Source organism: Schistocerca cancellata, chromosome 9 (genome assembly GCF_023864275.1).
Source record: "Schistocerca cancellata isolate TAMUIC-IGC-003103 chromosome 9, iqSchCanc2.1, whole genome shotgun sequence".
Lineage (NCBI taxonomy): Eukaryota > Metazoa > Arthropoda > Insecta > Orthoptera > Acrididae > Schistocerca > Schistocerca cancellata.
Genome location: NC_064634.1, coordinates 471,799,056 through 471,813,773, shown reverse-complemented (window position 1 = coordinate 471,813,773; position 14,718 = coordinate 471,799,056).

Below are 14,718 nucleotides of genomic sequence, written 5' to 3'. Positions count from 1 at the left end.
GAAACACAGAAATTGCATCGGGATTGAATATAGTAGGCACAATGCCGACTTTCGTTCAGGGGGAGTAATGCTTCAAACAGTCTGTATACGTGCCTTTCCTGAGAGGCCAGTATTAGATTGCGACGCACCACTGGGTGTTTACTGTAACCCTTGGAGCTTCATATTAACTATGAAACACAGAAATTGCATCGGTATTGAATATAGTAGGCACAATGCCGACTTTCGTTCAGGGGGAGCAACGCTTGAAACCGGCTATATACGTGCCATTCCTGATAGGCCAGTATTAGATTGCGACGCACCACTGGGTGTTTACTCTAACCCTTGGAGCTTCATATTGACGATGAAACTCAGAAATTGCATGGGGATTGAATATAGTCGGCACAATGCCGACTTACGTATAGGGGGAGCAATGCTTCATACAGTTGTATACGTGCCTTTCCTGAGATTCCAGTATTAGATTGCGACGCACCACTGGGTGTTTACTGTAACCCATGGAGCTTCATATATACGATGAAGCACAGGAATTGCATCGGGATTGAATATAGTAGGCACAATGCCGACTTTCGTTCAGGGGGAGCAATGCTTCATACAGTCTGTATACGTGCCTTTCCTGAGAGGCCAGTATTAGATTGCGACGCACCACTCGGTGTTTACTGCCACCCTTGGAGCTTCATAATGACGATGAAACACAGAAATTGCATCGGGATTGAATATAGTAGGCACAATGCCGACATACGTCCAGGGGGAGCAATGCTTCATACAGTTGTATACGTGCCTTTCCAGAGATTCCAGTATTAGATTGCGACGCACCACTGGGTGTTTACTGTAACCCTAGTAGCTTCATATTGACGATGAAACACAAAAATTGCATCGGGATTGAATATAGTAGGCACAATGCCGACTTTCGTTCAGGGGGAGTAATGCTTCAAACAGACTGTATACGTGCCTTTCCTGAGAGGCCAGTATTAGATTGCGACGCGACACTGGGTGTTTACTGTACCCATTGGAGCTTCATATTGACGATGAAACACAGAAATTGCATCGGGATTGAATAAAGTACGCACAATGCCGACTTTCGTTCAGGGGGAGCAATGCTTCAATTAGTCTGTATACGTGCCTTTCCAGAGAGGCCAGTATTAGATTGCGACGCACCACTAGTTGTTTACTGTAACCCATGGAGCCTCATATTGACGATGAAATACAGAAATTACATCGGGATTGAATATAGTAGGCACAATGCCGACTTACGTCCAGGGGGAGCAATGCTTCATACAGTTGTATACGTGCCTCTCCAGAGATTCCAGAATTAGATTGCGACGCACCACTGGGTGTTTACTGTAACCCTTGGAGCTTCATATTGACGATGTAACACAGAAATTGCATCGGGATTGAATATAGTAGGCACAATGCCGACTTACGTCCAGGGGGAGCAATGCTTCAAACAGTCTGTATACGTGCCGTTACTGTGAGGTCAGTGTTAGATTGCGACGCACCACTGGGTGTTTACTGTAACCCTTGGAGCTTCATAATGAGAATGAAACACAGAAATTGCATCGGGGTGAATATAGTAGGCACAATGCCGACTTACGTCCAGGGGGAGTAATGCTTTAAACAGTCTGTATACGTGCCTTTCCTGAGAGGCCAGTATTAGATTGCGACGCACCACTGGGTGTTTACTGTAACCCTTGGAGCTTCATATTGAGGATGAAACACAGAAATTGCATCGGGATTGAATATAGTAGGCAGAAGGCCGACTTACGTCCAGGGGGAGGAATGCTTCAAACAGTCTGTATATGTGCCGTTACTGAGAGGCCAGTATTAGATTGCGACGCACCACTGGGTGTTTACTGTAACCCTTGGAGCTTCATACTGACGATGAAACACAGAAATTAAATCGGGATTGAATATAGTAGGCACAATGCCGACTTACGTCCAGGGGGAGCAATGCTTCAAACAGTCTGTATACGTGCCTTTCCTGAGAGGCCAGTATTAGACTGCGACGAACCACTGGGAGATTACTGTAACCCTTGGAGCTTCATGTTGACGATGAAATACAGAAATTGCATCGAGATTGAATATAGTAGGCACAATGCTGACTTTCGTCCAGGGGGAGTAATGCTTCAAACAGTCTGTATATGTGCCGTTACTGAGAGGCCAGTATTAGATTGCGACGCACCACTGGGATTTTACAGGAACCCATGGAGCTCCATATTGACGATGAAACACAGAAATAGCATCGGGATTGAATATAGTAGGTACAATGCCGACTTACGTCCAGGGGGAGCAATGCTTCAAACACTCTGTATACGTGCCTTTCCTGAGAGGCCAGTATTAGATTTCGACGCACCACTGGGTGTTTACTGTAACCCTTGGAAATTCATATTGACGATAAAACACAGAAATTGCATCGGGATTGAATATAGTAGGCACAATGACGACTTACGTCCAGGGGGAGCAATGCTTCAAACAGTCTGTATATGTGCCGTTACTGAGAGGCCAGTATTAGATTACGACGCACCACTGGGTGTTTACTGTAACCCTTGGAACTTCATATTGACGATAAAACACAGAAATTGCATCGGGATTGAATATAGTAGGCACAAAGCCGATTTACGTCCAGGGGGAGCAATGCTTCAAACAGTCTGTATATGTGCCGTTACTGAGAGGCCAGTATTAGATTGCGACGCACCACTGGGTGTTTACTGTAACCCTTGGATCTTCATACTGACGAGGAAACACAGAAATTGCATCGGGATTGAATATAGTAGGCACAATGCCGACTTATGTATAGGGAGAGCAATGCTTCATACAGTTGGATACGTGCCTTTCCTAAGATTCCAGTATTAGATTGCGACGCACCACTGGGTGTTTCCTGTAACCCTTGGAGCTTCATATTGACGATGAAACACAGAAATTGCATCGGGATTGAATATAGTAGGCACAATGCCGAGTTACGTCGAGGGGGAGCAATTCTTTGAACAGTCTGTATACGTGCCTTTCCTGAGAGGCCAGTATTAGATTTCGACGCACCACTGGGTGTTTACTGTAACCCTTGGAAATTCATATTGACGATAAAACACAGAAATTGCATCGGGATTGAATATAGTAGGCACAAAGCAGACTTACGTCCAGGGGGAGCAATGCTTCAAACAGTCTGTATATGTGCCGTTACTGAGAGGCCAGTATTAGATTGCGACGCACCACTGGGTGTTTACTGGAACCCTTAGAGCTTCAAATTGACGATGAAACACAGAAATTGCATCGGGATTGAATATAGTAGGCACAATGCCGACTTACGTCCAGGGGGAGTAATGCTTCAAACAGTCTGTATATGTGCCGTTACTGAGAGGCCAGTATTAGATTGCGACGCACCACTGGGTGTTTACTGTAACCCTTGGATCTTCATACTGACGATGAAACACAGAAATTACATCGGGATTGAATATAGTAGGCACAATGCCGACTTACGTATAGGGAGAGCAATGCTTCATACAGTTGGATACGTGCCTTTCCTGAGATTCCAGTATTAGATTGCGACGCACCACTGGGTGTTTACTGTAACCCTTGGAAACTCATATTGACGATAAAACACAGAAATTGCATCGGGATTGAATATAGTAGGCACAAAGACGACTTACGTCCAGGGGGAGCAATGCTTCAAACAGTCTGTATATGTGCCGTTACTGAGAGGCCAGTATTAGATTGCGACGCACCACTGGGTGTTTACTGTAACCCTTGGAACTTCATATTGACAATGAAACACAGAAATTGGATCGGGATTGAATATAGTAGGCACAATGCCGACTTACGTCGAGGGGGAGTAATGCTTCAGTCTGTATATGTGCCGTTACTGAGAGGCCAGTGTTAGATTGCGACGCACCACTGGGTGTTTACTGTAACCCTTGGATCTTCATACTGACGATGAAACACTGAAATTGCATCGGGATTGAATATAGTAGGCACAATGCCGACTTACGTATAGGGAGAGCAATGCTTCATACAGTTGGATACGTGCCTTTCCTGAGATTCCAGTATTAGATTGCGACGCACCACTGGGTGTTTACTGTAACCCATTGAGCTTCATTTTGACGATGAAACACAGAAATTGCATCGGGATTGAATATAGTAGGCACAATGCCGACTTTCGTTCAGGGGGAGTAATGCTACAAACAGTCTGTATACGTGCCTTTCCTGAGAGGCCAGTATTAGATTGCGACGCACCACTGGGTGTTTACTGTAACCCTTGGAGCTTCATATTAACTATGAAACACAGATATTGCATCGGTATTGAATATAGTAGGCACAATGCCGACTTTCGTTCAGGGGGAGCAACGCTTGAAACAGGCTATATACGTGCCATTCCTGATAGGCCAGTATTAGATTGCGACGCACCACTGGGTGTTTACTCTAACCCTTGGAGCTTCATATTGACGATGAAACTCAGAAATTGCATGGGGATTGAATATAGTCGGCACAATGCCGACTTACGTATAGGGGGAGCAATGCTTCATACAGTTGTATACGTGCCTTTCCTGAGATTCCAGTATTAGATTGCGACGCACCACTGGGTGTTTACTGTAACCCATGGAGCTTCATATATACGATGAAGCACAGGAATTGCATCGGGATTGAATATAGTAGGCACAATGCCGACTTTCGTTCAGGGGGAGCAATGCTTCATACAGTCTGTATACGTGCCTTTCCTGAGAGGCCAGTATTAGATTGCGACGCACCACTGGGTGTTTACTGTAACCCTTGGAAATTCATATTGACGATGAAACACAGAAATTGCATCGGGATTGAATATAGTAGGCACAATGCCGACTTTCGTTCAGGGGGAGCAATGCTTCAAACAATCTGTATATGTGCCTTTCCTGAGAGGCCAGTATTAGATTGCGACGCACCACTCGGTGTTTACTGCCACCTTTGGAGCTTCATAATGACGATGATACACAGAAATTGCATCGGGATTGAATATAGTAGGCACAATGCCGACTTACGTCCAGGGGGAGCAATGCTTCATACAGTTGTATACGTGCCTTTCCAGAGATTCCAGTATTAGATTGCGACGCACCACTGGGTGTTTACTGTAACCCTAGTAGCTTCATATTGACGATGAAACACAAAAATTGCATCGGGATTGAATATAGTAGGCACAATGCCGACTTTCGTTCAGGGGGAGTAATGCTTCAAACAGATGTATACGTGCCTTTCCTGAGAGGCCAGTATTAGATTGCGACGCGACACTGGGTGTTTACTGTACCCATTGGAGCTTCATATTGACTATGAAACACAGAAATTGCATCGGGATTGAATATAGTAGGCACAATGCCGACTTTCGTTCAGGGGGAGCAATGCTTCAAACAGTCTGTATACGTGCCTTTCCTGAGAGGCCAGTATTAGATTGCGACGCACCACTGGGTGTTTACTGTAACCCTTGGAGCTTCATATTGACGATGAAACACAGAAATTGCATCGGGATTGAATAAAGTACGCACAATGCCGACTTTCGTTCAGGGGGAGCAATGCTTCAATTAGTCTGTATACGTGCCTTTCCAGAGAGGCCAGTATTAGATTGCGACGCACCACTAGTTGTTTACTGTAACCCATGGAGCTTCATATTGACGATGAAATACAGAAATTACATCGGGATTGAATATAGTAGGCACAATGCCGACTTACGTCCAGGGGGAGCAATGCTTCATACAGTTGTATACGTGCCTCTCCAGAGATTAGAGAATTAGATTGCGACGCACCACTGGGTGTTTACTGTAACCCTTGGAGCTTCATATTGGCGATGTAACACAGAAATTGCATCGGGATTGAATATAGTAGGCACAATGCCGACTTACGTCCAGGGGGAGCAATGCTTCAAACAGTCTGTATACGTGCCGTTACTGTGAGGTCAGTGTTAGATTGCGACGCACCACTGGGTGATTACTATAACCCTTGGAGCTTCATACTGACGATGAAACACAGAAATAGCATCGGGATTAAATATAGTAGGCACAATGCCGACTTACGTAAAGGGGGAGCAATGCTTCAAACAGTCTGTATATGTGCCGTTACTGAGAGGCAAGTATTAGATTGCGACGCACCACTGGGTGTTTACTGTAACCCTTGGAGCTTCATATTGACGATGAAACACAGAAATTGCATCGGGATTGCATATAGTAGGCACAATGCCGACTTACGTCCAGGGGGAGTAATGCTTCAAACAGTCTGTATATGTGCCGTTACTGAGAGGAAAGTATTAGATTGCGACGCACCACTGGGTGTTTACTGTAACCCTTGGAGCTTCATGTTGACGATGAAACACAGAAATTGCATCGGGATTGAATATAGTAGGCACAATGCCGACTTACGTCCAGGGGGAGCAATGCTTCAAACAGTCTGTTCACGTGCCGTTACTGTGAGGTCAGTATTAGATTGCGACGCACCACTGGGTGTTTACTGTAACCCTTGGAGCTTCATATTGACGATGAAAAACAGAAATTGCATCGGGGTGAATATAGTAGGCACAATGCCGACTTACGTCCAGGGGGAGTTATGCCTCAAACAATCTGTATACGTGCCTTTCCTGAGAGGCCAGTATTAGACTGCGACGCACTACTGGGTGTTTACTGTAACCCTTGGAGCTTCATTTTAACTATGAAACACAGAAATTGCATCGGGATTGAATATAATAGGCACAATGCCGACTTACGTCCAGGGGGAGCAATGCTTCACACAGTTGTATACGTGCCTTTCCTGAGATTCCAGTATTAGATTGCGACGCACCACTGGGTGTTTACGGTAACCCATTGAGCTTCATTTTGACGATGAAACACAGAAATTGCATCGGGATTGAATATAGTAGGCACAATGCCGACTTACGCCCAGGGGGAGCAATGATTCAAACAGTCTCTATACGTGCCGCTACTGTGAGGTCAGTATTAGATTGCGACGCACCACTGGGTGTTTACTGTAACCCTTGGAGCTTCATATTGACGATGAAACACAGAAATTGCATCGGGATTGAATATAGTAGGCACAATGCCGACTTACGTCCAGGGGGAGCAATGCTTCAAACAGTCTGTATACGTGCCGTTACAGAGAGGCCAGTATTAGATTGCGATGCACCACTGGTTGTTTACCGTAACCCTTGGAGCTTCATATTGACAATGAAACACAGAAATTGCATCGGGATTGAATATAGTAGGCACAATCCCGAATTACGTCCAGGGGGAGTAATGCTTCATACAGTCTGTATATGTGCCATTACTGAGAGGCCAGTATTAGATTGCGACGCACCACTGGGTGTTACCTGTAACCCTTGGAGGTTCATATTGACGATGAAACACAGAAATTGCATCGGGATTGAATATAGTAGGCACAATGCCGACTTACGCCCAGGGGGAGCAAAGCTTCAAACAGTCTGTATACGTGCCGCTACTGTGTGGTCAGTATTAGATTGCGACGCACCACTGGGTGTTTACTGTAACCCTTGGAGCTTCATATTGAGAATGAAACACAGAAATTGCATCGGGGTGAATATAGTAGGCAAAATGCCGACTTACGTCCAGGGGGAGTAATGCTTTAAACAGTCTGTATACGTGCCTTTCCTGAGAGGCCAGTATTAGATTGCGACGCACCAATGGGTGTTTACTGTAACCCTTGGAGCTTCATATTGACGATGAAACACAGAAGTTGCATCGGGATTGAATATAGTAGGCACAATGCCGACTTACGTCCAGGGGGAGCAATGCTTCAAACAGTCTGTATACGTGCCTTTCCTGAGAGGCCAGTATTAGACTGCGACGAACCACTGGGAGTTTACTGTAACCCTTGGAGCTTCATATTGACGATGAAACACAGAAATTGCATCGAGATTGAATATAGTAGGCACAATGCTGACTTACGTCCAGGGGGAGTAATGCTTCACACAGTTGTATACGTGCCTTTCCTGAGATTCCAGTATTAGATTGCGACGCACCACTGGGTGTTTACGGTAACCCATTGAGCTTCATTTTGACGATGAAACACAGATATTGCATCGGGATTGAATATAGTAGGCACAATGCCGACTTACGCCCAGGGGGAGCAATGATTCAAACAGTCTCTATACGTGCCGCTACTGTGAGGTCAGTATTAGATTGCGACGCACCACTGGGTGTTTACTGTAACCCTTGGAGCTTCATATTGACGATGTAACACAGAAATTGCATCGGGATTGAATATAGTAGGCACAATGCCGACTTACGTCCAGGGGGAGCAATGCTTCAAACAGTCTGTATACGTGCCGTTACTGTGAGGTCAGTGTTAGATTGCGACGCACCACTGGGTGATTACTATAACCCTTGGAGCTTCATACTGACGATGAAACACAGAAATAGCATCGGGATTAAATATAGTAGGCACAATGCCGACTTACGTAAAGGGGGAGCAATGCTTCAAACAGTCTGTATATGTGCCGTTACTGAGAGGCAAGTATTAGATTGCGACGCACCACTGGGTGTTTACTGTAACCCTTGGAGCTTCATATTGACGATGAAACACAGAAATTGCATCGGGATTGAATATAGTAGGCACAATGCCGACTTACGTCCAGGGGGAGTAATGCTTCAAACAGTCTGTATATGTGCCGTTACTGAGAGGAAAGTATTAGATTGCGACGCACCACTGGGTGTTTACTGTAACCCTTGGAGCTTCATGTTGACGATGAAACACAGAAATTGCATCGGGATTGAATATAGTAGGCACAATGCCGACTTACGTCCAGGGGGAGCAATGCTTCAAACAGTCTGTTCACGTGCCGTTACTGTGAGGTCAGTATTAGATTGCGACGCACCACTGGGTGTTTACTGTAACCCTTGGAGCTTCATATTGACGATGAAAAACAGAAATTGCATCGGGGTGAATATAGTAGGCACAATGCCGACTTACGTCCAGGGGGAGTTATGCCTCAAACAATCTGTATACGTGCCTTTCCTGAGAGGCCAGTATTAGACTGCGACGCACTACTGGGTGTTTACTGTAACCCTTGGAGCTTCATATTAACTATGAAACACAGAAATTGCATCGGGATTGAATATAATAGGCACAATGCCGACTTACGTCCAGGGGGAGCAATGCTTCACACAGTTGTATACGTGCCTTTCCTGAGATTCCAGTATTAGATTGCGACGCACCACTGGGTGTTTACGGTAACCCATTGAGCTTCATTTTGACGATGAAACACAGAAATTGCATCGGGATTGAATATAGTAGGCACAATGCCGACTTACGCCCAGGGGGAGCAATGATTCAAACAGTCTCTATACGTGCCGCTACTGTGAGGTCAGTATTAGATTGCGACGCACCACTGGGTGTTTACTGTAACCCTTGGAGCTTCATATTGACGATGAAACACAGAAATTGCATCGGGATTGAATATAGTAGGCACAATGCCGACTTACGTCCAGGGGGAGCAATGCTTCAAACAGTCTGTATACGTGCCGTTACAGAGAGGCCAGTATTAGATTGCGATGCACCACTGGTTGTTTACCGTAACCCTTGGAGCTTCATATTGACAATGAAACACAGAAATTGCATCGGGATTGAATATAGTAGGCACAATCCCGAATTACGTCCAGGGGGAGTAATGCTTCATACAGTCTGTATATGTGCCATTACTGAGAGGCCAGTATTAGATTGCGACGCACCACTGGGTGTTACCTGTAACCCTTGGAGGTTCATATTGACGATGAAACACAGAAATTGCATCGGGATTGAATATAGTAGGCACAATGCCGACTTACGCCCAGGGGGAGCAAAGCTTCAAACAGTCTGTATACGTGCCGCTACTGTGTGGTCAGTATTAGATTGCGACGCACCACTGGGTGTTTACTGTAACCGTTGGAGCTTCATATTGAGAATGAAACACAGAAATTGCATCGGGGTGAATATAGTAGGCAAAATGCCGACTTACGTCCAGGGGGAGTAATGCTTTAAACAGTCTGTATACGTGCCTTTCCTGAGAGGCCAGTATTAGATTGCGACGCACCACTGGGTGTTTACTGTAACCCTTGGAGCTTCATATTGACGATGAAACACAGAAGTTGCATCGGGATTGAATATAGTAGGCAGAAGGCCGACTTACGTCCAGGGGGAGGAATGCTTCAAACAGTCTGTATATGTGCCGTTACTGAGAGGCCAGTATTAGATTGCGACGCACCACTGGGTGTTTACTGTAACCCTTGGAGCTTCATATTGACGATGAAACACAGAAATTGCATCGGGATTGAATATAGTAGGCACAATGCCGACTTACGTCCAGGGGGAGCAATGCTTCAAACAGTCTGTATACGTGCCTTTCCTGAGAGGCCAGTATTAGACTGCGACGAACCACTGGGAGTTTACTGTAACCCTTGGAGCTTCATATTGACGATGAAACACAGAAATTGCATCGAGATTGAATATAGTAGGCACAATGCTGACTTACGTCCAGGGGGAGTAATGCTTCAAACAGTCTGTATATGTGCCGTTACTGAGAGGCCAGTATTAGATTGCGACGCACCACTGGGAGTTTACTGGAACACTTGGAGCTTCATAATGACGATGAAACACAGAAATTGCATCGGGATTGAATATAGTAGGCACAATGCCGACTTACGTCCAGGGGAAGCAATGCTTCAAACAGTCTGTATACGTGACTTTCCTGAGAGGCCAGTATTAGATTTCGACGCACCACTGGGTGTTTACTGTAACCCTTGGAAATTCATATTGACGATAAAACACAGAAATTGCATCGGGACTGAGTATAGTAGGCACAAAGCCGACTTAGGTCCAGGGGGAGCAATGCTTCAAACAGTCTGTATACGTGCCTTTCCTGAGAGGCCAGTATTAGACTGCGACGAACCACTGGGAGTTTACTGTAACCCTTGGAGCTTCATATTGACGATGAAACACAGAAATTGCATCGGGATTGAATATAGTAGGCACAAAGCCGACTTACGTCCAGGGGGAGCAATGCTTCAAACAGTCTGTATATGTGCCGTTACTGAGAGGCCAGTATTAGATTGCGACGCACCACTGGGTGTTTACTGTAACCCTTGGAACTTCATATTGACAATGAAACACAGAAATTGGATCGGGATTGAATATAGTAGGCACAATGCCGACTTACGTCCAGGGGGAGTAATGCTTCAGTCTGTATATGTGCCGTTACTGAGAGGCCAGTATTAGATTGCGACGCACCACTGGGTGTTTACTGTAACCCTTGGATCTTCATACTGACGATGAAACACAGAAATTGCATCGGGATTGAATATAGTAGGCACAATGCCGACTTACGTATAGGGAGAGCAATGCTTCATACAGTTGGATACGTGCCATTCCTGAGATTCCAGTATTAGATTGCGACGCACCACTGGGTGTTTACTGTAACCCCTGGAGCTTCATATTGACGATGAAACACAGAAATTGCATCGGGATTGAATATAGTAGGCACAATGCCGACTTACGTCCAGGGGGAGTAATGCCTCAAACAATCTGTATACGAGCCTTTCCTGAGAGGCCAGTATTAGACTGCGACGCACCACTGGGTGTTTACTGTAACCCTTGGAACTTCATATTGACGATGATACACAGAAATTGCATCGGAATTGAATATAGTAGGCACAATGCCGACTTACGTCCAGGGGGAGTAATGCTTCAAACAGTCTGTATATGTGCCGTTACTGAGAGGAAAGTATTAGATTGCGACGCACCACTGGGTGTTTACTGTAACCCTTGGAGCTTCATATTAACTATGAAACACAGAAATTGCATCGGGATTGAATATAATAGGCACAATGCCGACTTACGTATAGGGGGAGCAATGCTTCATACAGTTGTATACGTGCCTTTCCTGAGATTCCAGTATTAGTTTGCGACGCACCACTGGGTGTTTACGGTAACCCATTGAGCTTCATTTTGACGATGAAACACAGAAATTGCATCGGGATTGAATATATTAGGCAGAAGGCCGACTTACGTCCAGGGGGAGGAATGCTTCAAACAGTCTGTATATGTGCCGTTACTGAGAGGCCAGTATTAGTTTGCGACGCACCACTGGGTGTTTACTGTAACCCTTGGAGCTTCATACTGACGATGAAACACAGAAATTGCATCGGGATTGAATATAGTAGGCACAATGCCGACTTACGTCCAGGGGGAGTAATGCTTCAAACAGTCTGTATATGTGCCGTTCCTGAGAGGCCAGTATTAGATTGCGACGCACCACTGGGAATTTACTGGAACCCTTGGAGCTCCATATTGACGATGAAACACAGAAATTGCATCGGGATTGAATATAGTAGGTACAATGCCGACTTACGTCCAGGGGGAGCAATGCTTTAAACAGTCTGTATACGTGCCTTTCCTGAGAGGCCAGTATTAGATTGCGACGCACCACTGGGTGTTTACTGTAACACTTGGAGCTTCATATTGACGATGAAACACAGAAATTGCATCGGGATTGAATATAGTAGGTACAATGCCGACTTACGTCCAGGGGGAGCAATGCTTCAAACATTCTGTATACGTTCCTTTCCTGAGAGGCCAGTATTAGTTTGCGACGCACCACTGGGTGTTTACTGTAACCCTTGGAGCTTCATAATGACGATGAAACACAGAAATTGCATCGGGATTGAACATAGTAGGCACAATGCCGACTTACGTCCAGGGGGAGCAATGCTTCATACAGTTGTATACGTGCCTTTCCAGAGATTCCAGTATTAGATTGCGACGCACCACTGGGTGTTTACTGTAACCCTAGTAGCTTCATATTGACGATGAAACACAAAAATTGCATCGGGATTGAATATAGTAGGCACAATGCCGACTTTCGTTCAGGGGGAGTAATGCTTCAAACAGACTGTATACGTGCCTTTCCTGAGAGGCCAGTATTAGATTGCGACGCGACACTGGGTGTTTACTGTACCCATTGGAGCTTCATATTGACTATGAAACACAGAAATTGCATCGGGATTGAATATAGTAGGCACAATGCCGACTTTCGTTCAGGGGGAGCAATGCTTCAAACAGTCTGTATACGTGCCTTTCCTGAGAGGCCAGTATTAGATTGCGACGCACCACTGGGTGTTTACTGTAACCCTTGGAGCTTCATATTGACGATGAAACACAGAAATTGCATCGGGATTGAATAAAGTACGCACAATGCCGACTTTCGTTCAGGGGGAGCAATGCTTCAATTAGTCTGTATACGTGCCTTTCCAGAGAGGCCAGTATTAGATTGCGACGCACCACTAGTTGTTTACTGTAACCCATGGAGCTTCATATTGACGATGAAATACAGAAATTACATCGGGATTGAATATAGTAGGCACAATGCCGACTTACGTCCAGGGGGAGCAATGCTTCATACAGTTGTATACGTGCCTCTCCAGAGATTCCAGAATTAGATTGCGACGCACCACTGGGTGTTTACTGTAACCCTTGGAGCTTCATATTGACGATGTAACACAGAAATTGCATCGGGATTGAATATAGTAGGCACAATGCCGACTTACGTCCAGGGGGAGCAATGCTTCAAACAGTCTGTATACGTGCCGTTACTGTTAGGTCAGTGTTAGATTGCGACGCACCACTGGGTGATTACTATAACCCTTGGAGCTTCATACTGACGATGAAACACAGAAATAGCATCGGGATTAAATATAGTAGGCACAATGCCGACTTACGTCCAGGGGGAGCAATGCTTCAAACAGTCTGTATATGTGCCGTTACTGAGAGGCAAGTATTAGATTGCGACGCACCACTGGGTGTTTACTGTAACCCTTGGAGCTTCATATTGACGATGAAACACAGAAATTGCATCGGGATTGAATATAGTAGGCACAATGCCGACTTACGTCCTGGGGGAGTAATGCTTCAAACAGTCTGTATATGTGCCGTTACTGAGAGGAAAGTATTAGATTGCGACGCACCACTGGGTGTTTACTGTAACCCTTGGAGCTTCATGTTGACGATGAAACACAGAAATTGCATCGGGATTGAATATAGTAGGCACAATGCCGACTTACGTCCAGGGGGAGCAATGCTTCAAACAGTCTGTATACGTGCCGTTACTGTGAGGTCAGTATTAGATTGCGACGCACCACTGGGTGTTTACTGTAACCCTTGGAGCTTCATATTGACGATGAAAAACAGAAATTGCATCGGGGTGAATATAGTAGGCACAATGCCGACTTACGTCCAGGGGGAGTTATGCCTCAAACAATCTGTATACGTGCCTTTCCTGAGAGGCCAGTATTAGACTGCGACGCACTACTGGGTGTTTACTGTAACCCTTGGAGCTTCATATTGACGATGAAACACAGAAATTGCATCGGGATTGAATATAGTAGGCACAATGCCGACTTACGCCCAGGGGGAGCAAAGCTTCAAACAGTCTGTATACGTGCCGCTACTGTGTGGTCAGTATTAGATTGCGACGCACCACTGGGTGTTTACTGTAACCCTTGGAGCTTCATATTGAGAATGAAACACAGAAATTGCATCGGGGTGAATATAGTAGGCAAAATGCCGACTTACGTCCAGGGGGAGTAATGCTTTAAACAGTCTGTATACGTGCCTTTCCTGAGAGGCCAGTATTAGATTGCGACGCACCACTGGGTGTTTACTGTAACCCTTGGAGCTTCATATTGACGATGAAACACAGAAATTGCATCGGGATTGAATATAGTAGGCAGAAGG